General features: G+C 39.3%; 1 protein-coding gene across 7 annotated transcripts in view; it reads right to left on the bottom strand.

The window, feature by feature from the left end:
* The window catches only part of HIPK3 (homeodomain interacting protein kinase 3), an 89854-nt gene extending 66465 nt beyond the window's left edge, over positions 1-23389 (bottom strand). For 2 of the 7 annotated variants that reach the window (XM_055300909.1, XM_055300910.1), the window contains exon 1: positions 23166-23381. The gene's annotated coding sequence lies outside the window, so the exon portion shown is untranslated. Of the gene's footprint in view, positions 1-22091; positions 22235-22466; positions 22559-23165 lie in introns of those variants that run through there. The other 5 variants (XM_055300912.1, XM_055300905.1, XM_055300911.1 and 2 more) reach the window with 5 other exon arrangements.
* Positions 23390-26051: the final 2662 nt, after the last annotated feature.

Consider the following 26051-nt stretch of genomic DNA (forward strand, 5'->3'; position numbering starts at 1 on the left):
GATCCTGGGGTCCTGGGAGTGAGTCCCGCATTGGGCTCTCTGCATGGAGCCTGCTTCTCGCTTCTCCTCCCTCGTCCCATGTCTCTCTGCTTCTCAAGAATAAATAAATAAAATCTTAAAAAAAAAAAAAGACTACACTGTTATAAAAAACCATGTTATTATTAGCAGGGCATTCCCAATTGACTACTGAATAATCCCCAGTTTTTCCAAAGCATCAATGGAAAGTACAGAAATTATTACATTACTAAAAGCATCAAGTTTTAAATTAAGATAGAAATATGAAAATGATCAGTATTTCTAAAGATCAACAAGAAGAAATAAATAAAAATAACAAGTAAAATGAAAGTGTTTTAAGACTATTTTTTTTTCACTCAGGGGACTAATTATTATCTCATAATAAAAAGCGATGAGAGACCAAAGAATTGGGATGCCTGGGTGGCTCAGTGGTTGAGCGTCTGCCTTTGGCTCAGAGCATGATCCTGGAGTCCCGGGATCGAGTCCTGCATCCGGCTCCCCACAGGGAGCCCGCTTCTCCCTCTGCCTATGTCTCTGCCTCTGTCTCTCTCTCATGAATAAATAAAATCTTTAAAAAAAAGAGAGAGAGAGACCAAAGCATTAAATTTGTGCCCAATATTCTACAATAAAAAAACCCCAATAGCAATACAACAACCATTTTAAAAAGGTATCTCTATGCAAGTTACCTTAGATAATATTTTCATTCAACCAGAAACAAGCAAATAGCTATACTAGATCAAAGTAAACCTTTGATTCTGTTTACATAAAAACCAAGCATTCAGAGTTTTCTGAACACACTTATCAATTGTTTCCAGGATACATATTAAAATAAGGTAGACACAGTGCAGTTCACTTTCAAAAGTGAACTTATTAACAAACTCTTTAAAGGGAGACAGATAGATGGAACAGGAAATGAAAAATACAGTTAAGATTGCTTTATCAGGTGCAATGTACCAATGTACTTTTAATCTGACGTCGTCAAACCTAACAGAGCTAGAGAATTATCCTACGTAAAATCAGTATTGATACGTTCTACAGTTAGTGTAGTACTAAGTTCACTAATAGAAAAATGTGTCTTTGGTCAAATTACCAAACATACATTACAGATTATAATTGCCCTTCAGCAAGCTATAATCAGCACCAGATACAAAAAGATTTAAAAGCACTATGTAAAAATCATTGAGCATGCTAAAAAAACAAAGACAATACCATCACCACCACCCATCCCACACAAGCAGTCCCCTACTATACCAAATCTCCACCATTCTTGTCTTTACTTGGATCCAAACATCTTTTAGCCTTCTTTCTCTCCCTCCTCTCAATTATACCTCAAGATCTGACCTACCCATATCAACACAGTACTTCACATTCTGTCCTCAAAGATATTATCCATCTCTTCCTAGGACTTACATCTCTTCCGGATTATCTATCTCCCACCATACAAATTCCCAATATCCTTTGCTAAACTCTAGTTCATCTCCATCTAGTACAATAGATTCAAAATTAACATTTTTCTTATGTAACACAAAACGTATTTTTAAAGATGCTTAGCAAACGAATCCAAAATTCTAAATGTGAATACAGTGGCTCTCAAGCATTTTCCTGACATACTTCAGGTACGATGAACTTCTAAGAAGTGAAACACTTTAGGGGAGGTAGTACTCAAAAGCAAAACTTTTTCAGAGAAGTACTTTAGGGAAGGGGTCTTCACCAAAGCACTTTTATGTGCAAATCAGTAATTTAGTCATTTCAAGAAAAGAGTTTTGTGCATTATAATGACTTTCAACACTGCAAAATGCTTTTTTTGAAAAATAATAGAATTAGGGCACCTGGGTAGCTCAGTTAAACGTCTGCCTTTGGCTCAGGTCATGATCCCAGGGTCTGGGTTCAAGACCCGCACTGGTCTCCCTGCTCAGCAAGGAGTCTGCTTTTCCTTCTGCCCTCTCCCCTGCTTATGCTCTCTCTCTCTCAAATAAACGAATGAACGAAAGAAAGAAAGAAAGAAAGAAAGAAAGAAAGAAAGAAAGAAAGAAAGAAAGAAAACAGAGTCAACCTCATTCAACTAGCTATTGGACCAAAAAAATTTATGCTGGTTTGTTTTTTGGTTTTTTGTGGGGTTTTTTTTAGATTTTATGTATTTGAGGGAGAATGCGTGCATGCACACTCAGGGGAGATTAGACGGAGGGAGACAGAATCTTAAGCAGGTTCTATCCCCAATGCAGAACCCAAAACGGGGCACAAAACCCCAAGATCATGACCTAAGTCAAAGCAAAAAGCCCACGGCTTAACCAACTGAGTCACCCAGGCACTCCGAAATTTTGCTGTTAAACTACTTTTGTATTCCTCACAAAGTCTGGAACACAGTTAAATGAATAAAAGCCTCAAACTATGCTAGAGCCTCACGTCATTTCAAATTTATTTTTTTTACAGATCTTATTTTTTTAAGTAATCAAACTCATAATCCCAAGATCAAGAGTCACATGCTCCACCAACTGAACCAGTCAAGCACCCCTCAAATTTATTTTTTAATAAGATACTGCAAACATCAGTTCTATCACAACTCTAAGTTTTGTACAAATGTCTTTGTCTTGATTTCACAAAGTCTGACAAAGAAATCAAAGGAGATAGAATGAATTCTTCAAAGTAACAATATTGTCTATAATCTAGTTTCATTTAAATAATAGATAATTCCAGTTTGTTTTATCTATAAAGATTCTCCTTTCATGAATATACCTAGGAAGTAGGTATACCTAGAAAATATGTTTCAGCTGAAAATTTGTCAACATTTCAGAGTGGATAAAGGAGCTTTATAACTGAAAAAGTGTTAAATACAGAAAAGAATATTAAATACTACACTATTTCAATGACAGTGACTAATTAAAGCCATGAATTAAACAATTTGTTATTGCAATGGTATTTAAGATTTGAGAGAAAGAGCGAGCACAAGGAGGGGCAGAGAGAGAATCTTCAAGCAGACTCCCCACTGAGCATGAAGCCCGAGATGGGGCTTAATCCCAGGCGCTGAGATCATGAATCAAGAGTTGGATGCCCAAACAACTGAGCCACCCAGACACCCCAGCTATAGCATTTTGACCACTTCATTTTGTATTATCTCATAAATATATTATTAATATTGATTTGTTGTATTAACTTTCAAAAACAATCATGTACTAGCCCCTGAAATACTTATGATACCACAAATGGAAACCGTTAGCCAAAAGCTGTACTATTTGAGCTGAAGTTTAAATTTCTCCTAATTAACCTAATTTTCAACTTCTTTTTCAAATGAGTTAATTTATGAAAATCATATTGAACTTACTTTTTTTTAATTATTTTATTTATTTATTCATGAGAGACACAGAGAAAGAGAGGCAGAAACACAAGCAGAGGGAGAAGCAAGCTCCATGCAGGGCGCCCCATGCAGGACTCGATCCAGGACTCCAGGATCACACCCTGAGCCAAAAGCAGACACTCAACCGCTGAGCCCCCCAGGTATCCCTCGAGCTTACTTTTTAAATGTCTTATAGCTATATCCACAGTGAATATTATCAAATAATGTTTTTTAATACTATTTTAATTCTACCTTTACCATTCTTATATCTGACAACACAGGTGGCCTATTCTCAGAATTACAAGACTGAAGTTTAAAGATTCAACCACCTGAAACAAAAGACAGAAGTTTAGCTTCCTTCATTAGTACCCAAACTTTAATTTATGACAATAAAATACACGGAACCTATCAGTGTTTTTTAGGACAATATCAAAGAAATGGATCATTTTGTGGAAGAAATGAATCTGCTAATGTCTCTTCTATAAATCATTTTCATTTGCAGGGACAACTGGGTGGCTCAGTGGTTGAGCATCTGCTTTTGGCTCAGGGCATGATCCTGGGGGTCAGGATTCTGGGATCGAGCCCCACATAGGAACCTGCTTCTCCCTCTCTCGCTCCCTCTGCTTATGCACTCTATCAAATAAATAAAATCTTAAAAAAAAAAGGAAAATCTGACTATTAAAATCTAAAATTTGTATGCATTTATCAAATGATACCATCGACAAAGATAAACCATAGAAACAGAAGATACTGGCAACACACATAACAAAAGATTTGAAGAAATCAAACTGTATTTAGCAAAAATCAGTACAAAAATGGTGAAAGATATAAATAAGCAATTCACAGAAAAGGAAATACATGCCAAAGACTTATTGTCAGCCTCACTAGTAATAAGAAAATCTCTAAAATTATAGCAAGATGCCATTTTATACCCATCATTCTGACAAAAAGTAGGACAATACCCTATGTTAAAGAGTCGTAGTTTAACGGAGACTCATATGGACTAAAGCAGTACAATCACTTTTGAGAGCAAAGCTGAACATGGACACAGTCCATAATCTACCAATTGTCCCAGGTATACATTCTGCCTACAGAAACTCATATACATAAGTACAAACACACACACACAGAGGTTTAAAATAATATGGAATTCCACACAGTGGAATAAAGTAATATTCACTGTTGCTCTGTATGTAATAGTAAAATTTTGAAAAAACCTGATTGTCAGAAAAGAATAAATAAAGTATGGCTTTTTCATATAATGCACACAACTGTGGCCTATACCATAAACATCATATATTTATGTACCACAAAAAAAAAATCCACCGATTATAAGGGTGAGACACCACTGATTTTAATTTCAAAGATGTTAAAATGTGGGGGAAATTTTGTATATTAGAATTAACATTCAGCAAAATGAACTAATGGAAATTACGTATAAAAACATGGATAAATCTCAAAACAAAAACAAGTTGCAAAAAAAAAAGTTGCAGAAGTGTATTATTCTCTATTTAAGAACTAACAGCAGACAAATCTATACTATATTTAGATATATTAAGTATGTGATCAAAAGGGCAGCCTGGGTGGCTCAGCAGTTTAGCACCACCTTCAGCCCAGGGCCTGATCCTGGGGACCAGGGATCGAGTCCCACGTCGGGCTCTGTGCATGGAGCCTGCCGTTCCCTCTGCCTGTCTCTCTCTCTCTCTCTCTCTCTCTCTCTCTCTCATGAATAAATAAATAAATAAAATCTTAAAAAAAAGAGTATGTGGTCAAAGTATAAAAACATGTGGAAATGATAAACATGCAGGGAAGAAAGGGGAAAGGAGGGACTTCAGCTACATGACCGGTTTGATTTTTCACCAGTGTGACTACACAGGAATTGATTCTATTACTTTATATACTTTGACAGCCTACATTCACAGTAACTTTTAAATGAGGAGGGAAAAATATCTATATGAAGAACAGAAAAGCCTCTTTCCTTATATCTTTTAAAGTAAAAAAAAAAACGTATCTTTCTAAAGTAAGAAAAAAACATAACCATTTTAGATGTATTTTATTAGCATATTCAATAGCCATATCCTATGTCAGTCTTTTTTTTTTTTCAATTTTTCTTTCAATTTAAATCAAGTAAAGCCATTTACAAGCAGGAAGACATACCTGAAGAAATGAAGAAAACATGTTTTTTCATCAACAAGCTTCTTCTAGCAAAAGGCAAAACACATGTATCCACATAACTACATCACTAATAAGGGCAGCAACTTAAGATACGTGAGACCGGCAGATAGCAAGGAAAATGGAAATGATTAAAGTATGCCCTGAAGAAGCATGAAAGGATTCAGTAAATTAAACTATGAGCTAAATTTTGAAAGATCATGAATAGAAGTCTCCTATGTAGAAAAGAATATTCCATGCAATACAAACCAAGAGCATATAAAAAGGCAAAGACTGATGAAAACATGACATGTTAGCTTCATTTGGCTAGCAAAAAGGCCCACAAATTATGGTTGGCCAAATTTGACTCAGCTTATTTTTGTAGAGTCCACGAGCTAAGAAAGATTTTTACATTTTTAAAAGGTTGTATTTAAAAAAAAGTATGCAACAGAGACCATACATGGCCTTGCAAAAATGAACTATCTCCTGTCTAGCCCTTAAAGATAGTTTGTTTGCTAATCTTCACACTAGAATACAACTTGCCAGGGGAGTGGACCACTACAGAAAAACGATCCTTGAGAAGACAACTGTAAAAAGAAAGCACAAACCATGACGAATCTTGTCTTCCATGCTAAGGAGTTAGAAGTGATAGAGGCCTCTGAAGGGTTTTAAACAGAAAATAAACATAATCATCTCTGTACTATAGAAAGATTACTCAGGCAATGTTCTAAAGGATAAACTGGAACAGAAACAATAACAGAAACAACAGCTGAAAGACTACTGTAACAGTCCAGGTAACAACTGATCAGAGCCTCAGCAAAGGCAGTACCCAAAGGAATGAAATGGTGTATACCAATAGGTAGCCAGGAGGAAGAACCACAAAACTCCATGAGGCAGGAAGAAAGGAACTGACACAACAAGCCTGTTTCTAGCTTGAAAAACTGATTGCCAAATGATATTAGAATACTTTGTTTTAAATAAGAACATTGAGAGGAAAAATTGGATTTTAGACATGATGAGTTTGAGTTGCCTTATGATGCAGCCCAAGTTCCCCTATGTAGAGATTCTTAAAGAAAGGCCTATACGAAGGTAGTTTACTTGGGAGGTGTAAGGACACGGGGAATAAGTCAGGAAAGCAGGAAAAGCAATTCATAAAATTCACCATTTGGCAACGATCATATTAATTGATTCAAACAACGAGATCCCTAGGGGGCTCAGCGGTTTAGCGCCACCTTCAGCCCAGGCTGTGATCCTGGAGACTTGGGATCGAGTCCCATGTCAGGCTCCCTGCATGGAGCCTGCTTCTCCCTCTGCCTGTGTCTCTGCCTCTCTCTGTGTGTGTCTCTCATGAATAAATAAATAAATTTTAGAAAAAAAATTGATTCAAACAAGAATGATCTAAAAATGCAAAAACTAGTGGTAGAAAGCTTTAAAAGTACAGATTATTATTGTTGGGAGACAATTTGCCCTAGGTCTTTCATGTTTCTCCTCTTGCAAGGAAGGGCACTGAGTATCTTTTCAAAGCATATTTGTATAACCCTGAACATCCCTGGAAGGTAGAGACAGTACAGTGACTTCCTCCAGGGCAAGGGGCAAGTTGTTTAATGTCTGGGACAATAAAGATAATGACTCCCTCTTGGTCCAATATCAGGCAGGCTCACTGCCCCTTATGAAAGATTCAAGGTCCCTAAACCTAGGGTTCCTCTCTAGCAACACAACTGCCTTTACGCAGAAGTTATCTGGCTGGCCCTGTTCACATCACCTGCAGGGAGCTCAAGTTTGGGAAACCAGGGCAAATACACACTGACTACTGCTACTTCTGTAAGTCTTTATCTCTGACCTAACAGTCTTCTATCTTCTGCTAGCTTCCATGGCTACTTTGTTAGCTTGCAAGATCCTTGAAAGCTCTCAACAATTACAGTTTCAATTTGGTTTGTTTTTTTTTAAGATTTTATTTTATTTTACTCATGAGAGACACACAGAGAAGAGAGAGGCAGAGACACAGGCAGAGGGAGAAGCAGGCCCCATGCTGGGAGCCCGATGTGGGACTTGATCCTGGGCTGAAGGTGGCGCTAAACCGCTGAGCCACCCAGGCTGCCCACAATTACAGTTTCAAAATACATCCTCATAAGATGAAAGAAGAAAGGAAAGAGGAAAGAGGAAAGGAAAGGAAGAAAAGAAAAGAAAGAAAGAAAGAGAAAGGAAAGGAAATAAGAAAAGAGAGAAAGAGAAAGAAAGAGAGAAAGAAAAAGAAAGAGAGAGAGAGAGAGAGAGAGAGAAAGAAAGAAAGAAAGAAAGAAAGAAAGAAAGAAAGAAAGAAAGAAAGAAAGAGAAATCCACAGGTGCCGCCTTAAATGATCAGGTTAAAAACACTAGTAATGGGACATATCTACATCATATGCCTCCTGATATGAATGTACAATGAGGAATACATTTTACTATGATATTTCTAAGTACAAGAAAACAAATCCAAACTGAGGGCGATTCTACAAAATACCTGGCAGTATTCTTCAAAATGTCACATCAGGAAACAACTGAAAAACTTTTCAGATTACAGATAATTAATGAAACTTAAAAACTAAATAGCCTTTGCTTTTAGGAGAAATATTAGATACTCCCTAAGGGAAGGGTGTAGGGTGAAGGGACATTTTGTCTGCAACACAAAAAAGTTCAGAAAAAATACAGATGGATATACAGAGAAAAGGTAAACGCAAATGGAATAAAATATTAACATCTGAAATATTAGGTGAAACATACATAAGAATTCTTGTACTGAAGCACCTGGGTTGGGTCAGTCGGTTAAGCGTCTGCCTTCAGCTCAGGTCATAATCCCAGGGTCCTGAGATCAGGTCCCACCATCAGGCTTTCCTGTTAGCAGGGAGTCAGCTTCTCTCCCTCTCCCTCTCCCTCTCTCTCTCTCTCTCCCCCTCGAGCCCTCCCCACTGCTTGTTCTCTCTCAAATAAAAAAATTTTTTTTTAATTTTTGTACTACTGTAATTTTTTTGTATGTCTGAATTTGTCAAATGATAAATTAGAAGAAAATATGAGTAACAGGCATAAAACAATGTTTGTTTTTGCACAAGGCAGCTCTTCAAGGGTTACTCATTCAGGGATGAAATGTTGAGTATTTTAGACATGACCCAGATCACCTAAAATCTACAATCCTCAGACACAAATGAGTCCTGGGATCATCAGTCAACATTAATAAAAAAAGTATTCAGGGGATCCCTGGGTGGTGCAGCGGTTTAGCGCCTGCCTTTGGCCCAGGGCACGATCCTGGAGACCCGGGATCGAATCCCATGTCGGGCTCCCGGTGCATGGAGCCTGCTTCTCCCTCTGCCTGTGTCTCTGCCTCTCTCTCTCTCTGTGACTATCATAAATAAATTAATTAATTAAAAAAAATAAAAAAGTATTCATAAGCAATGAGAAGAAACCTTTTCACTTAAAAGTATTATTTAATTCACAGTAGTTTTGGAGTTTTTGGTCATTATGTAATTTCTTCAATGGAGACTAAAAGTAGAAGGTCACTATGTAGTCCAATAAATTTGACAAAAAGGCCTTTTCATTCTTGAAAAGACAGGGAATCCTAGTTACTAGTCTATACAAGGCTCTACAATAGGAATTAGAAAATAGAACCACAAAACTAGAGATATTCAGACAATAAAAAGTAATTTCTAGTCACACTGTTTCATTTCTCAGTTACCTTGTTTAAAGTGCATATTCATTAAAGACAAAACACATCTTCTTAGAAAAGAAAGATAAGTACCCCAGAAATTAAGTATCCAATGCGAAATGAGTTTAACTCTCCTCATTGGCCATTTAAATATCAGTATTTTAAATACCTGTATCATTAACAGGTTATTTTATCAGTATGCTGTCTGAGAAATTCCTTACACTAAAACATTTCACATATAAAACATTTTCACATAAATGAACTACCACATATCATAAAACTTCGTAAAATAAACCTGCTAAGGTGCCTAAAAAACATTTATTTGAAAACACTAAAGTCTTGGGTATTTTCCAGCAGTATTGTGAACAAAGCATCTAGAGAATGTGTTGACTGTAACACAAATCAGCATGTTAAATAACAAGCTTCATCTGACTTAGCAAAACATTCCAACTTTTGGAACAGAAAATGACCTGTTGGACATTTCAAAGCTGCTAGAAATCACCCTGCAATACCAATTTACTTTAAAAAAGGATGAAAAGAGTTAATTAAAACAGTACTTAAGGACTACGCTTACTAAAGCATATAATTCTCTAGATTTTTTTAAACTATCTAAAATCAAAACCCAAGGGGTATCTAGCGGGCTTAGTCAGTTGGACATGCAACTCTTGATCTCCAGGTCGTGAGTTCAAGCCCATCACTGGGCACAGAGCTAACTTTAAAGAAATTAATGAAATATGAAATATTGATAGGAAAATTGACTACAGGAAAAAAGTTTACCTGCAACACTCTCTTCTTTGAAGAAAACTTTTAAGACTAACAATCCATTTCTAGTTTATAAAACTTAAGTACAAAGAAAACTTTTATTTAAACTGGCCATACAATATCAATACCAGTATGATGGATTGCTAGAAAACAATTCTATAACTTTGGATTAAGAACAACCCCCTTTAATAGAAAGCCAAATGAATTACTTTCTGTTTTACAGGAAACCTATCCCAAAAGAACCACCACAAAATTTTTACGAGTATGAAATATTAAAAAATAAAAAAAATTAAAAAGCCCTTACCAGAATACCTCCTAACCTAATCTATCTCTGAAACAAATCAGAGGAAGCTGAATCTTAGGTTAATAATTTGATCAAATGTCCATTGCTAACAAAGCATGATAAAGGAAAAAATTCTGATGACAAGATTTAAGAAATAATGATTCAAAATTCTAAATGACCATTAACAGAATCAAAGGTCCTGCTCTACAAAACTTTTCAAAATTACAGGCTATCCTAAATACAAAATTCTAAATGAACATTAATAGAATCAACGGCCCTGCTCTACAAAACTTTTCAAAATTACAGGCTATCCTAAATAAACAACTTTACCATTCTCATTTTGTACTCCCAATAGTATAACATTCTACATTCATAACCAAAAGAGAACTATCACTCCAGAGTAATGTATATCATAAGAAATGTCTAACAACCAGTCAAGTGAGAATAGTAGCTGCTTCCCCCACACACACCCACACAAATTAACAGTTCTGCATTTGAAAAAGCTGAAAAGACAAATATTGACAGCAGTATAAAGCTTGATTATAGTACTTTTAGTTTTGAAAAATATTTATGAACAACATTTTAGGGCTTGAAAAAATTAACTGGAACAAAAAAGTCAACTACGTGTTCTTTCCAAATTCTGTTAAGATCCTACATGGCCCTTAGGTGACCTACACTGCTAAATTCAAAGTTGGTGGTTTTTTCCTACTTTGTTCTCTCCCTACTCATATTTTAGTTGCCAGATATGCTACTTTATATAAAACTCTTTCTTAGAAATTTAGTGAAGTACCTTCAAAAACCTTCCTAATGTAGAAATACCTTTAAGTTTCAAATTTTAACTGTCATATACATCTTGTGAACTGGGGTCTCACAATGGCTTCAGGAAATCCTGTGCTTCAGGAAATTCTCTATGGTATCTAATCAGAAACAATAGGAGGAATAAATGAAAATATGTTAAGAAAAATAAAGATCTCTTCCTTATTCTCATGATAAATGTAAGGAAGGGACAAGGCAGAGATTTACAACAAGCCTCCCCTAAGTAAGCCAGAAAAAAGCTAAAGAACAATGTAAATTCATAAAGACCTAAAGAGGAAACAAAAGCAGCTTCTCTAAAGAGTACTCTCAAAGAAAGGACACTGAATTCTTAGAAATCTATTAGAACCACTTATGTTTGGATCGACTTTTTATTAACTTTTAAAAATGATGCATTGCTGAGGCACCTGGTTGGCTCAGGTGGTAGAACATAAGATTCTTGATCTCAGGGTTGTGAGTTCAAGCCCCACAAAAGGCACAGAGATTTCATTAAAAATAAAATTTTTGAAAATTTAATTTAAAAAATTTGAAATTGAAAACTAATATAATAAAATATAAATAAAATAAAATGGCACATTTTTGGGTGTATGCACTAAAACTGAAGATTTATATGGGATTAGCAAGGATCACATAAATATTTCTTCTACTACTGGACCCACAAAAAAACTGAAAAACAATTTTCACAGTAGTGTAAATGTTAGGCTGCCATCCATGATACTCTTTAAAGTGACATGTACCAATTACAACTCTTAGAAAACCATATTCAGATCTACCTGGCTGAAGACATTTTTTGTTTTTAAAGACTTTATTTATTCATGAGAGAGACACACACAGAGAGAGAGAGAGAAAACCGCTGAGCCACTCAGGTGTCCCTGGCTGAAGAGATTTTATAAATGCCATCAACAGGACAGCCCGGGTGGCTCAGCTGTTTAGCTCTGCCTTCAGTCCACGGCATGATCCTGGAGTCCTGGGATCGAGTCTGGCATCAGGCTCCCTGCAGGGAGCCTGCTTCTCGCTCTGCCTGTGTCTGTCTCTCTCTCTCTCTGTGTGTGTGTCTCTCATGAATAAATAAAAATTTTTTAAAATAAATAAATGCCATCAACATATTAAAAAGATAAAAAGGTGATTACAAAAGTTTAACTCCGTTTGAAGATGCACTGAAGATGCATAAGTGATAGCTAACAAATTTTAAGTTCAAAATGAAGGCCAGGAAAAAAAAAAAATGAAGGCCAGCTATTGATCTCATGGGATAAAGAAAAATATGTTAAATCATTTGACTGAACGGCCACACAATAGTTAACAGCTTACTGATGAGAAATTTATTCTCAGATAATAACTAAAAATCTTGTACTGGCCAAAAGTAACTTCATGTCATTTTTCTGGTATTTGCATAAGAAGCTAGATAGAATCTCCACTATAAAGTAATGACTATATATCAACTACACATGATGAATATGCCAAAGTAGTTATTTTATAACAATGTTAAAACTTAAAATGTTATTTTAAGTTCACAGAAATCCTGCAAATTAAAAGGGCAAAAACGATCACTAAACCATTACCATTACCAGGAATCAGACTGCTAGAATGGGGGTAGACTAGATTAATATGTGAAATTTAATGATTTTGCTATAAAAACATGAAAAGATACACATTGTTCACTCCAGGAAGAGGTGTAATTTCAGTTTGATAGCCTTTTAAGTTATTCAACTACTATAAATTACTAAATATTCAGGGAAAAGAGCCGATATCCTTCTGGTCATTGTAATGTATTTTTTTAATATATGTTTTCTTTAATGTATGTTTTATTAAATGTTTATAATCATAGTACTTATGTGACCTGATATGCCAACTTGTTCTCTCTAGGGTATCTTTGATATGTTCTATCTAGGATTATTTTGAACAGCAGCATAACATTCTACCATGTGTGCATACTATAATTTGTTGAACGGCCTTTTTTTTTTTTAAGATTTTATCTTTTTGACAGAGAGAGAGAGAAAGCACAAGCAGGGGAGTGACAGAGGGGGAGAAGCAAGTTCCCCGTTGAGCAAGGAAACTGAGGCCAGGCTCGATCCTAGGATCATGACCTGAGCCAAAGGCAGACAGTTAACTGACTGAGCCACCCAGGCACCCCACTTTTGTACATTCTTAATGTTCTTAGTACGGATGTCCAAAAAGGAAATTTGATAGATACTACCAAGTTTTTCTTTGCAAAGTGCAAATTTTACTGGTTTGTTGTTTTTTTTTTTAATGCATCTAACCAGAAATAAATATTTTAAGATTTAAAGTTTCAAACAGGGCAGCCCTGGTGGCTTAGCGGCTTAGCACCACCATCAGCCTGGGGTGTGATTCTGGAGACCAGGGATCAAGTCCCACATTGGGCTCCCTGCATGGAGCCTGCTTCTCCCTCTGCCTGTGTCTCTGCTTCTCTCTGTGTCTCTCATGAATAAATAAAATCTCTAAATAAATATATAAAGTATGTAAGTTTCAAGCATGGGGCACCTGGCTGGCTCAGTCAGTAGAGCATGAGACTATTCATCTCAGGGTGGTGAGTTCAAGCCCCACATTGAGTGCAGTTACTTAAAACTAAAATCCTTAAAAATAAAGTTTCAAAAATAAACTAATAGAAATGAGTCAAGATACTAAAGAGGAAATACAGAAAAAGAAACAAATTTGGAAATAAGATAATTCAATCTGAACTACCTGTGGGAGAAAAATATGGAGTTCAAGAGTTCAAAAGATGAGCTGAAAGCTAAGACTTAAGTAGGGGCGCCTTAAGGTCTGCCTTCAGCTCAGGTCATAATCCCAGGGTCAGGCTCCTTGCTCAGCAGGGAGTCTGCTTCTCCCTCTGTCCCTCCCACTACTCATGCTTGTGCGCTCTCTCTGAAATAAATAATAAAATATTAAAAAAAATAGGGTACACTCTAAATACAATCCTCTGGAAGAATATATCAACTGTGAATGATAAAACTACAGGAGAACTTTAGTGGGAGTAATTTCATCAGAGTGGCATGGCCAGAACTATACTGCCAAGGGCTAAGAAGTAAATACAAATTCAAATAAAGGCTAGAGTACACATTTAAGAAGTCTGGAAGAAATAAAGACAGGTCCATAGATTTGAGGAGGCACAATCAAAAGACGGCTGCCTAAGATCTCAGATATCTGATCATTTTTAAAGGCTGAAGAAAAAGGGCCCAAAAAGGTGAAGGGAGGGGGGTCCTGAAGTCACTGGAGAGGCTTAAGATGCTTAAAAAAAAAAAAAAAAAAAAAAAAAAAAAAAACACATTTCAGGATGAAATCCACAATAAAGAATAGGGGATAATCTTGGAGGGAAGGAGATGTTTCAGTCCTCGAGAGAGTAATGAAAACACAAAGTATGTACTGATAGAAGTTATATTCAGAGGCAGAGGGTTGGAAATCTGGTGGAAGCTCATACCTATTGATTTCTACACAGGAACAGACTAATCTGTTGAATTAAAGAAGTGAGGGGTAGAGTAGGGTTTTGAGAAGTAAAGTGTGTATATGACACATTCTCAAGTGCTTGGGCAGGTATCTGTGAAGCTATTTAGTAAAGACGCTACACTTTGATTAAAGGATATAGGTAGAGTATAGCATGCCTGTATTTGATTACTTTTATAATAATTATATATTTGACTCTCCAGTGTCTATTAGAGACTTAGGGCATATAAAAACCTTTAAGACACAGTCTCTGATCCTAACAGTTCAGATACTATTTTATATTTTGAAATGTAAAAATTTCCCCAAATATAATGTATTAGGTTACCTCCTAGGTTATAAATTGATATATTTCATTTTCTTCCAATCAGATTAACAAGAAACAATTTCAAGCTATATATATCTTCAGATATGAGATCCCTAGAAGAGATTTTACAAGTTACAGAGTAGCCACTAGAAATACTTTAAGAAATGCCATACTAGGAGGACTTAGGGCAACTCACAAGGCAAGCACCCCAATTGCTTTCTACCCAAAAGTACTGGCAAACCAACTGTATTATGATCCCTAACACCCTAAGTAAGTTTCTACACAGAATTCAATTTTAAATACACATGTATAATAAATACCAAAATGTCACCAAATTGTCAAATTTCACTAAGAATGTATCATATATAATTATCATGAACCAATGTAATAATACTTGCCCTTTGCATGACTTGGCTTCAAGGACCCCAAATTACACGAACTTCTGATTTACATAAATTAAGTAGACAAATAATCTCTCTTCTGTAGAGCAGTTTCAAGTAAATTACAGCTAGCAATTTTAACCTTCTTAAAAGTACCTTAAAATGGAATTCTATCTATACCCTGTTTTCACCTTCTATTTTCTTTCCACCAGTTGGCATAAGAATGAAGTTTGGAGAGCTCTGCATTCCAAATTTAGAAGGTAATAATATAGTTAGGAAAGGCAAACCTATTAGAATTTTCTCAAACAATGAAAGAATTCTGCATGTCCAAAAGGAAAAGCCATGAGAGTAAGAACTGGAATAACCATATTTAAGAAATGTGAACCTCTACTTGATTTAAATTAACATATAACACGTCTCTATAAAACCATTAGACTATTAAAGTGGTTAGACTTGATGGAAAAGCTTATAACAGAAGTTAAATATAGAATTGTTTTTTAAAAATACAGAATTTTTTTTATTTTTTATTTATTTTAGAGAGAGCTGAGTCCACAAGCAGGGCTAGGGACAGGGAGAAGGAGAGAAATCCTCAAGCAGACTCTCCACTGAGCATGGAGCCTGACACAGGGCTCAATCCCAGGACCGAGATCATGACCTAAGCCAAAATCAAGAGGCAGCTGCTTCACCAACTGAGCCACCTAAGAACGCCCAATTTTTTTCATATTTTTAGCTGACTTTTTCAGCTTTAAACATTACAAGTAGCAAATATTAATACACAACTTTCAGAAGCTGAACCATTCCTGATATTTTAAACATTATTTATTTAAATAAAGTTTTTAAAAACTTGAACATGCTATATATCAATTGTTATTTTTCCCAAGCAGTGTTTTCCATCTCACGTGCACATACACAAGGATAAAAGAAAATTTATAGTACTTGGCTAATTTCACCCTATATTTGCTCAAAGCAGGAAACCATGTCTTACTGTCTTCATTCATAGCAGAGTACTTTGCACTTAGTGGGTATCCAAATATATATCAGGTAAAATAGTTTCCATACACATATTTTATCACTGTTTTACCTGACATAATAAAATTTGTGGTGAGAGTCTGTGATCCAGCTACAAAAAATATCTAAAGCATAGTAACCAGATTAAAAACCTAATATTTAAAAAAAAAAAAAACAAAAAACAAAAAAAACTAGTATTTGGGAAGCCAAATAAAAAAAAAAACAAACAAACTAATATTTGGTGGCTCAGTGTTTTAGTGCCTGCCTTTGGCCCAGGACAGGATCCTGGAGTCCCGGGATTGAGTCCCACGGTCGGGCTCCCTGCATGGAGCCTGCTTCTCCCTCTGCCTGTGTCTCTGCCTCTCTCTCTGTGTCACTCATGAATAAATAAATGAAATCTTTACCAAAAAAAAAAAAAAAAAAAAAAAAAACTAATATTTTTAAGCCAATACTAATCTTATCTAGTTTAAAACACAGAATTCCAGTTAATACACTGCAGAGATACTTGTACTGTCTGAAACTGATTACAAGTTGGCCCAAAACATGTTTTGTTTTGAGAATGTAATGAAGCATAGCATCATAGCTATAGGCTATAGAGCTCATAACCTGCAATTTTCATTGTAATTTTGTCACTTTACCCTACTTAATTTCAATAGGTTGTCATAAATTACATATTTAAAGCCCTCTGAAGTATTAATTTAAATTTTACTTTAGAAGAAATATCTCTAGAAAGTCCGGTTCAATTTTCAATATGTTATCACTCTATCTAACTTATTAACTATTTAAGACTATACATTATATATCTAAAGTCGTATAGTTTACCAAACCCACAAGCCTCTCGTTCTATTATTAAACAGGTAACACACAGCCAAAATATATACAAATGGTATCTTTAGGCCTTTAAATAACCACTTTATCGGGTACGAACATTTTTTAAGTTATTTTCTGCAAATGTTTCAAAGTTTACTATCTCATTGTGTAAAAAACTGAAAGATTTTAATATATGAAAAGTAACAAAGGTAGGGGTGAAGCTGAAGAAATCGAGGTTAACAAACATTTCTAGTAAGTTCTATGCCTTTTTTTCTTTTAATTTCTAAAATGGAATACAGATCTTCAAGTTAAATGGAGTTACACATCCTGATAAACCCATTGTAAACTAAATACGATTTAGAAAATGCACTTAATACACCTAACCTACCAAACATCACAGCTTTAGCCTTGGCCACCTTAAACCTGCTCAAAACACCATTAGCTTACAGTTGGGCAAAGTCATCTAACACAAAGTCTATCTTATAATAAAGTGGTAAATATCTCATGTAAGGTATTGAATACTGCACTGAAAGTGAAAAATAGAATGGTTGTGTGGGTACATAGTGGTTTTAAGTACATCGTTATTGACCCTCATGATCACCTGGCTGACTGGGAACTGTGTCTCCCTGCCTCTACTCAGCATTCCCAGAAAGAGTATCAGGCCCCACACTGTTAACCTGGGGAAAGATCAAAAATCAAAATTCCAAGAACTCAATGTTTATGACTCACACCATGGTAAAGTAGAGAAATCTTAAGCCAAACCATGGTAAATAGGGGATTGTCTGTAATTGGATAGCCGAATGCAGCTAAGTTTTATAGTTCCTAGCAAATTCTATAAAGGCAATGTTCTAGGTAAGCCATATGTAATCAAATGTAATTTATAATAAATGGCTACAAAATTCTAAAGGGGGGAGGGAATGACTCATTTTGTTCATCTAATTATTTCAATATCAAATCTAAACAATTTTTTTCCAATTAGAAAAGATGCTCCAGGGGCGCCTGGGTGGCTCAGTCAGTTAAAAGTCTGCCTTTAGCTCAGGTCAATCTCAGGGTCCTGGGATCAAGCCCCAAGTCGTGCTCTCTGCTCATTAGGGAGTCTGCTTCTCCCTCTCCCGTTATGCTTACCCGAGCTCGCTCTCCCTCACTTTCTCTCTCAAATAAATAAATATCTTTAAAAAAGAAAAGATGCTCCAGCATTACCAATTATGAAAAATAAAACAATTTATATGACCACCACTGTCAATCCTTTGTTTTCAATGGGACCAAAAATTGATCTTTCACAATTTAGATCCTTACCTAAAGAATAAAGTATATAGCTCAAAGGAACAAAGTACTGTATTTTCTGTACTTCTCTAAATTTCCACTTCTTTTACATGTAATCTTTTTATTAAGGGGGGAAAAAAGGCAAAGCAGGAAAGAAAATGCCAACATGAAGAGTGTATCTAGAAATCCTTAAAAGAGACATTAATCTCAGAAAGTAAAAAAGGACTAAGTGGCAGATAACAGAGAAACTGGGTTTTAATTCAGTTTTTAAAAACTACATTTATTAGGCACCTTAATTTTTAAATATCTCTAAAAACTAGAAAAAAATCATTCCTGTAAATCAAACTCATTAATAGCAGTAACATGTTCTATGTTCTTCATACTTCCGATTTCAAATTAATGGAACACAAGACTTTTGTAATTGTACAGATAGTTTCCTTAATGTAGAATTTAGGGAAGATAAAAGTATTTTAGATTGAAGAAATAAAAGGCACAAAGGGGGGGAATAGCTTTAAAAACTGGTCAATACAAATGTTATTTCACAACTCTGATCTTCTAACAGGTGTCATGGTGTATTCTTAATCTTTCCCCCAAGCTACCACATATTTCACTGATTTTATAACTAAGTAAACTCTGGTCTCTAGTAGCTTGAACATTTAAGTCAAAACAGATTTCTAAGTTTCCCAAATTCAATTAAATCAACGTCTTCCCCTAACTAGGACCCAGCTTCTTCTACCTTACCTCCCACTCAGCCTTCCCCAGAGCAAGGAAAAATTCTCATTCTCCTAGAAAATTAGAGAAATTATTTGGGTCAAAGTAAGAAAATACATTTAAGGTAAAACATATCGTCCCTGGCTTGTTTCAGTTCAAAGACTCGCTAAAGTACTGACTTGGCATTAACCAGTAAATACAAAAGATAAATCAGTTTACTGACTTAACTGTTCTCAACCCACAAATGCCATCCTAAAAATATAGTATTTCTAATACTCAACCAGTTTTTTTTTTTTAATTTCCACACAAGTCCTAAGAGCAGAGGCTCTAGGTCCCCAGTATAACAGTGTGCACCTCAAACACGTTGCCTTTGTGTAGTGACATACAGCCCAAGTACCTACCAAAGAGAGCAATCTGATCTGCCAAATAGGTCAAGGTCTAATTTGACAAACATTTAGGTAAAATGTATAACATACATCTTCCAAATATCTATTCTAGCTTGGTACTAACGGTGATTAAGATAAGGTCCAAAAGAACAACTATGACAAAGCTACAGAAGCAACATACTAAGTTGTTAATATCACCTTTTTTTTTTCCTTCCCCAAATCACTCTTAATCCAACCAAAAGAAATGGACTATATTTCCTTAGGTGGAACACATGAGTGTTTTGGCTGCCCTAATAACCTACACTGATTCAAAACTTCCACTCCAAATATATACCCCTATTAAGCTTATTGCTAAATGTTCCAAGATACTAGACAAGTTATTTTTTAAGCAGCTGGATCCAGAACCAGTAAGGACGTTTAAAATAATTTTAGACTTAAATTTGTATCATATAGAAAGGGTTACCATAACAAAGCTTTCAGCAAGTTGGGGGTGGAGGGGGGGATCACCTCTAAAGAAGTAATAAATAAACTGGTAGATTCCTCTATTTTAACAAAATTCTAGTCGTTGGTCTCAGAAGTAACTTTCAAGATAAATACCACACTGGAAGTGTCTCCTTCAGACATTAGAAAATTAGGACAGCTGCAAACCCTGAAACTTTACATGAACTTTTCTTTTGGCAGCAACAATATAATCATATAGCAAGTTATTTTGTGCCCTTTAATAGTTAAGTGGCAAGAATAATAACTCTGGAGGGATATTTTAAATACCGAGAACTTCAAAGTTCCTTAAATCCAAATATTGCCATGCCATCTTCATCTCCAAAATCAAACATAATGGGATGCAAGGGCAACTACATCACTTATGCTTTTTAATTAACTACCAATAATACAAATCAACCATATCCCCACCTTTGGTGAACTGCAGCAGAGAGAACACAGAAAACTGGGAAGCCACCAGAATACATTGTAACACTTGAATGGAAACAACATGCAACCAAGTATGCCATTCAATGGATGTAAAAGGGGTTGAGGAGACAGTATTTCAGCATTCAGAAATTTACATTTGCTCCTTCCTACCTATAAATGCCTTCAGTATCAAATACTTAAAACCAAAGCTCTGGGATCCCTGGGTGGCTCAGTGGTTTAACGCCTGCCTTCAGCCCAGGGTGTGATCCTGGAGTCCCGGGATCGAGTCCCACACCCGGCTCCCTGCATGGAGCCTGCTTCTCTGCTTCTCCCTCTGTGTCTCTACCTCTCTGTGTAAATAAAATCTTAAAAAAAAAAAAAAAAAGCTGAATCAGAAAGTTCATTCGAATAAATAAAGTTCATTTGACAGTTGCTGCTATTTTCAGTTGCAAGGGAAAAAAAGAAAAGGCTCTCAATATGCTACAATACAAATACTTATGTGCCAAACTGGCTACAGCAGCCTACCTCTGTAATTTGCACCTTATTTTATGGTAGTCCATGACAGAACATCCAAAAAATTAAAATAGTATGATCTGAAGCTTCTTTTCAAGCATGTCTACAAGAAGAATTATCTCATAAAAACCATCCACTTTTATGTGACTCTAAAACTCCATGCCCAGAAGCCAATGACTAGTTTATAAGCAAGATAATGACTAGTTCAATGGAAAAGGTATTATGACAATAAACTAAGACTGGCTCACCATGTTATGATCTGCCTGCCTAATATGTGTTTAGCTACTGTAGTCAGCAATGTCCAAATATAAATTTGAAACATTTAATGACTAGTTCTGTTCTAGATTTCAAGCTCATCTTACCTTTTTAAAACATAGTTTTAATCTAAGGCTCTCCATTAAAAAAGAAAGAAAGAAAGAAAGAAAGAAAGAAAGAAAGAAAGAAAGAAAGAAAGAAAGAAAGAAAGAAAGAAAAAACTTTTTTAGAAAATATATTCCCTAGAGTAGAGAAAAATTTCAGGAACAAATTGTAACTCAATTTCACGGTAAGTACAAAAAACCCACAGTGAAAGGTGCAAAAATCTCAAAACATTTCAGCACACCTCTAAACCTTGACACAAATTAAAATCAAAGTAAGTTTCAAAAGTCGAAGAGAAATAAACCTCAAACAGGCTGAGCATTATATTTTACAGGAGATGGCAACATTTTATGAATGGATCCATAAATATACCAAGAAAAATCTTAATTTAAAAGTACTTTATCTGGTTGGTTACATTTCAATCACTGTTAAGTGGCATGAAGCCGTAAGGCAGCCAATACAACTACAAAAACCACTTCTTTCGGAAGGAGCTTTTGTTTACCAAGTTTACTACTAAGTTTAATCGTGACCTATCACAACCCTTACCATAGCTCACTGTATAAAATTAGCCCTGCAACTTGCAAACACAAGCAGAATCTAGACTTAATCAAACATATGGTGGTGGGAGGCCTGTCCGGCTTCGGAAAAAAAAAAAAAAATTAAATTGAGGACGTGGGATCAAAACCTTTTAGCTGGAAAACAAACAGAAAGCCCACCGATGGCTGCTCAAAAGTCTTCGACGGGGATGTGATGGAAAAGGCCACCTCTTACACATTTTAGGGCGTCAAGAAGTCAAAACTTTGAGATAAGCAGACACGGTGTGGGTTTAAGTAGTTCCACGGCAGAGGCTACAGCAAAGAGGCAAAACCCTAAAACGGGGCGGGGGGTGGGGGGTTAGTAGTAGTAATAGTAGTAGCAGTAGTGGTAACAGTAGTAGTAGTGAGGGGACGGGGTGCGAATCCAGCCCACCTCCAAGCTACTACGCGGTGCACAGGCCGCTGGGGGCGCAGCCAAGCCGCCCGGCCCCGCACCACCGAGACCTCGAGCAAAGGTGGCCGGCCGGCCCGCCAGCCAGGAGCCTTCCCCGTCCACCGGCCGACACTCCGAAAACCGCCACCGCCGCTAACAGTTGCTCCTGAGGATGCGAAGCCGCGACCTGGCAGGTGGGAAAACAGATTCTAAACCGGGAGGGGGGGGGGGGGGGCGGTCAGCAGGAGGTCGCGGAAACCCCGGCGCCGGGACCACCGCCTCACGGGTCCGGGGCACCTCACGCACACACCCTTTAGCGCAGCGCCCCGAGCCGCGAGGGGGCCGGGGAGCGGGGCTTCGCCGCGAGCCACGTACCATTTTAAAACAGCCGTGTCCCTCCCGCCGGGAAAACAGGCATTTGCCCCTGCGAAGTCTCCCCGAGAGTTTCTCCGCCCCGGGGCGGCGGGGAGGGGAGGGGAAGGGAGGGGGAGGGGAGGGGAGGGGAGGGGAGGGGAGGGGAGGGGGAGGGGGCGCGCGCCCCCGGAGCGCGAGCAGCGCCGCCGGCAACAGCCCCGCCGCGCACGCGCACACGCACGCGCACGCGCACACGCACACGCGCGCGCGGCCGCCACGCCTTCCTCGGGCCGCGGCCGGGGCCGCGCGGCGCCGGCTCACTGCGCTCCTCCGCCGACAGTCGCGCGCTGCCGTCTCCAGCGCCGCCCTGCGAGCCCGCCCGGCGACGCGGCTGCCGCCCGGGCCGCAGAGCCGGCGACGCGGGCCCCCGCCGGGGCGCTGGAGCTGCGTGCGCGCGCGCCTGCCTGTGTTTGTCCCCCTCCGCGGAAGACGCGAGGTCTCCGTGGCTACGGCCCCGGGCGGGGCGGGGCGGGGCGGCGGCGGCGGGGCCCCCCCGTGGGGCCGAGCTGAACTCCGAGTGCTGGGAAGCGCCGTTGCGCAACCCGGGGCCGGGCCGGGGCCGCCGCTTCCCGGAGGCTGCGCCACGCCGCGCGCGCGCCGACCTCGCCGGGGGGGGGGGGGGTGCTGGGGGCGGGGGCGCCGCTCGCCCTCCTCCCTTACCTTCCTAGAGGCCCGAGCGCTCCCCTCCTCGGGCGGCCGCAGCCCTGAGCATGTCCGGGGTGGGTGCGGGGCCGCGCCGGGGACCGCGAGCCGGGCGCCTCAGCAGGCGGCACCACCCAGCCCGCGCTCAGCCCCTCTCGGCGGCCGCTGCCATCTTGTCCCGGCGGCTGAGAGGAAACGGCGGAACGGCTCCCCCCGACCGCTGCTGCTGCCGCTGCCGCTGCCGCTGCTGCTCTGGCTGCTGAGCGTCGGGCCCGTCTCCCTCATCTTCCTTCCCGGGGGCTCGGGGTGCGCCCGGCGCGGCGGGGCTGGGGCTGGGGCGGCGGGAGGCCGGGCGGGGCCTACGGGCGGCGCGCGGGGCGGGGGCCCATTCCCGCCGCGGCAGGCGGAGAAGGACGCGGCCCGGAGACGCGGCGACGCCGGGGCCCGCGCGCGGCTCGCTCGGCTCAGGCCGCCGCGCTGCCGGCAGGCGTCACCCAGGCAGCTGCCGCCGGCCGCCCCACTGTCGGGCCCCTCCTCCGCGCCGCCGGCCTCGGCCGCCGCCTCCGCAGCGCCACCGCCCGCCCGGCCGCGCTGCGCGCCGAGCCCGGGCGGCCGCGCTCTCCTCGGGCCGCGGCGCCTCCGCGAAGCCCCTCCCCGGGGCCCGCCCGCGGCCGCGCCCTGGGAGCTCCGAGCCCGCCCGGCGGCCCGCGCGGACCCGGCCCGGCCCGCAGCCGCCAGCGCCCGCCCGCTCGCTGCCCTCCAGCCCCCCCAGGCCCCCGGACAAAAATACACGCGCAAAAAAAAAAAGGGATCTTAACCATCACCCCCCCCCCCCAAGGAAGGACTAAAATGAGGAAGCAGGATTTTACAGGCCTTTCGAGATGCCGTAATCACAATTTCCCCTTCCACCCCTTTAGGATCTGCTGCTTGGCGGCTTGTTGGTTTGTTTTTTTTTTTTTTTTTTTTTTTTTGTTTCTTTTTTGTTGTTGTTTTTGAAGGGTCCAAAAATAAGGAAAGGGGAAATGCTTGCTCGGTGAACTGTCCCAGTCTAAAATAGATCCTTCCCGCTCCCCCATCCCCAAGAGTCAAGAGAGCTGTGAAGTCGGGTTAAAGAAAGGCGGCGGCGGGGGGGATGGGGGATGGGGGGATGCGGGGGGGGCGAGCGGGGGAGGGGGGAGGCCTCCCTGCACGTCGCCCAAGAGCATCCCTAAGGTGCCACAGCCCGCCTAACTGGGAAGTGTATACCCACCTCCGCGTTGGTAACTCTCCATCAAGTTAGTTCCCCTCCCCGAGACTGGTTGGTTACCTCTCTCCTGGAGACTAGGAAATCAACAGAATGGCCTATCTCAAACAACGTAATCATGGAACTATAGAATTTTAGAGATGAAAGAAACTTAGAGATCCTTGGTCCAAACCCTTGAAGCTAGCTAGGGCAGGGCTTCGAAGGAAGTTTCCGTGACCTGCCCAAGGCTATGCAGCAAAGCCCCTTCTTTTCCCTAAGAAACAACTGACCTTCTGGCACCCAGCATTCAGAGTTCATTTTCTTTAATACCTGTTTCCTTTTGTTCTTAACGTTTAATTTGGGGGCGACTGAAACACCTCTCTCTAAGGAAGTGTCCTTTCTTGGTTCCTTATTAATCTTCACTAGGAGGTTTAACTCCACCACATTTGTACTTATCCCCAGATATTTTCTATTGCAGTGACTGGGGCAGGGCACAGGGAGTGGCAAATGGCTGCATATTTAATGCTACACATTTATTCCGTGCTGCTTTTCAAACCGGGAGAAGAGTATTTTTGAGAATTCCTTTTAAAAAGGAGAAAAGGCTAGTCTGCCCTGAAGCAGTTGGAAGTATTTTCGAATGACAGTTGTTTTCTCCAAGTTAGGGAGGATAACCAGTTGAAAAGGCTTCCAAAATAGAAAAACAAAACAATGACTCTGCCTGAGAGATAGCAGCATATTAGCCATTCCTTTTTACTTAGTATTTTGTTACTTTGGATTTTTTTTTTTAAAAGCAATAGTTAACCAAAAAAGGATAAAAGCACTCTTTGCAGGAGAAAGTTACAATAATAATAATAATAATAAAATCTTAGTGAAACAGGGCAACTATTCCACTAGAACTTCAAATTTCCAGAATTTTTGCGAAATATTTCTCTGGACCACTTTTAATAGGAAGCTTCGGATTTTCCCTATTTTGTGGCATAAGTACGTTTATTGAAAAGCTGAGGGATGCCTGGGTGGCTTAGTGGATGAATGTCTGCCTTGGGCTCAGGTCGTGATCCTGGGGTCCCGGGATGGAGTCCGCATCGGGCTCCCCAAGGGGACCCTGCTTCTCTACCTATGTCTTGCCTCTCTGTCTCTCATAAGTAAGTGAGTAAGTAAGTAAATAAATAAATAAATAAATCCTTTTAAAAAAAGAAAAAAAAAAACGCTGAAGAGGACTTTTCCCTTTCTATCCCTGATTTGGTATGCACTGCACAATAATTTCCAGGAGGGGAGTCTATTTTTTTTGACAGTTGCGTTGCGCCTGATTTATTGTTGTCTTTAGTAAATGCTGCTAAGTAAGTCAATAAATGCTATTAACTCAAGTCCTCCTCCCCTTTATACCTATTGCCTCTTAGCTTAATCTCTTTACTTGCAATCTCTTCCCTCTCCAATCCATTCTGAACACCAACATCCAGATAGCTTTTCAAAGCCCCTGACAGCCATTTTATGAAGTTTGTAAAAAAAAAAAAAAAGAAAAGAAAATTTCCAGCCTTCGTTCTTTTTTAAAAATGCAGACTACTAAATTGTATATGAAAAAGTTGATTGTGTGTAAAAAGATGGTAACAAAAAAAACTCAATAATCTTTTCATTCATGGGGCACCTAGGTGGCTCAGTCAGTTAAGCTTTTTTTTTTTTTAATA

The sequence above is a fragment of the Nyctereutes procyonoides genome, unplaced genomic scaffold (genome assembly GCF_905146905.1).
Source record: "Nyctereutes procyonoides isolate TBG_1078 unplaced genomic scaffold, NYPRO_anot_genome, whole genome shotgun sequence".
In the NCBI taxonomy this organism is placed as follows: Eukaryota; Metazoa; Chordata; class Mammalia; order Carnivora; family Canidae; genus Nyctereutes; species Nyctereutes procyonoides.